Source organism: Saprolegnia parasitica (genome assembly GCF_000151545.1).
Source record: "Saprolegnia parasitica CBS 223.65 unplaced genomic scaffold supercont2.131, whole genome shotgun sequence".
NCBI lineage: Eukaryota > Oomycota > Saprolegniomycetes > Saprolegniales > Saprolegniaceae > Saprolegnia > Saprolegnia parasitica.
Window position 1 is genome coordinate 8,008 of NW_012156525.1, and position 1,971 is coordinate 9,978.

Consider the following 1,971-nt stretch of genomic DNA (forward strand, 5'->3'; position numbering starts at 1 on the left):
AAAAGGCGCCGGCGGGGGCGGAGCGCCGTCTCGAGACGCGGCACGAGCGCCGCGTTGACAAAAACTGTCAAAAAGCCGCTGTGTTGAAGGGTATGCTGCTCGGCGTGAGGATCATTGTCGGCGCTGTTGCGCTCACGAGGCGCGAGACGTCCCATGCTACCAGGCGCCGGAGGTAGACTTCCTCTTTGGCCGTGAGGACACGCACGACCGAGGCGCCTTTTGGGAACTCGAGCAGCCGCATGGCCTCCTTGTAAAGGCTTCGCACGGGTCTGCGCTCCTCGGCGGCGCGCGACGACGCGACCGGACTGGGCTGCATGGTGCCGAGCGCTCGTTCGGCTGGCTGGGATCTTTCGAATGCGGCGGATTCGGCAGAATAGTTTTAAACCATTTTTTATGCACAGAGGTTTTATACACTGAGGTACGACCACGGTGTTTAGTCTCTCTTGCATTTCCTGCGAGCACAGTGTTGTGGGATTGCAGAAAAATGGAAAGAGAAGACTACTGTAGCGCTCGATGATGCTTCTCAGAAGACTACGGCGACGGCAGCCGCCACGAAGGTCCTTGTATCAAACACTACGATGCGGCTTGATATTTCAAACATATGTAGAAAACACTTTAAGATTCGGCACCGTATGCCACCAATGCCGAATCCAAGTCGGGAACAGCACCACCAGGGTACCAAGGGAACGGGTGCACCGCCAACCAGGCATTAAGTTTTGTTGAACAATTTACGCATCCGGTTGCCCTGGGCATGACGTCGGCGTCAGGTTGCCGCTGGGATACACTTTGGCCCTCTTGAATTCCTTCTTTGGTAGTACAGTCTATCGATAATATGCACCCGATGACGGGAAGAGCATTTCCGTCATCCAGTGCTCCGAGCTCCAACAAGTTTCTTAGGTCAAAAGCCTGCGCTAATCGACGTCTTGAACGCACCAGGGTCCATGTCCCAAGCAGCGCAAGCTTTCGTTGCCGGTCCGCAAAACCTATAGCGTGAGACCACCGTGCTTGACGAGTATGCAACCGAGTTGCGCAGGCACGAGCTATGGGCTCACTGCAGCGACGCAGGTTAAGCGGCCACAAGCCATACGAGTGCGGTACACAAGCCTGACACACACGAAGCGGTCAGCGGACGCCGCGACCCGAGATGGTGTCCACTTTGCACAAGTGGTACATATGTACCAGTACATGTACTACATGGTAGTACACCGGTTGAAAAGCTCTACTAACGTTAGCACAATGTTAACTGAGTTATATTACATGCAATTATAAAGATATGGTGGACTTCGCAATGCGCTCGTGAGGCCTGGCCGGTGCGTCAGCGAGAAGCGTTAGTGGTCGTGGTTCGAGAATGTGCGAGGGACCAGGTAGCGTGCACACCAAGGGTCGTCGCGGAGAGCGACCAGCGACGCGTCAAGCGATGGCACCACAGCGCGACGAGCCAAGTGCCGGATGTGCAGTCTTGCGATAGTGGCTGCCCGCATCGCGAGCGCGGCAGCGGGAAGTTGCCTCAGCGTCGTGCGAAATAGCTCTACAGTGTTAGCGTGCATTGGGCTCACTCAGCGTGCGCGCATTTCCCACTCTTCAAGCCAATCTACTCAACATGTAAAAAAGACGTGGCGTGGAGCACTGTTTGCAAGTGCCACCACATCTGGTACTTGTTTTTCTGGCGGAAGATTCGATTGCAGACGTTTGAAAATCTGGTGTGGTCCACACGCGAATCTTGCCGTTTCATGCAACATCTGTCCCACGTCTGGTTTCGGAACAGATGCCATGCGACATGGAGGTCCCCAGCCGCACGACGGACGACCGACAGGCGCCAAAACCCTCGCGACGGAGCTGCTCACTTTTCAACTTGCTCGACATCGCGCACCATGCAGCTTCTTCTCAGCCTCGCTGGCCTCGCTCTCGTTGGCGCCGCCAAGGTCTCGCAGGTCCACGTCGGTCTCTCGTCCGAAGCCGTCGACTGCAAGG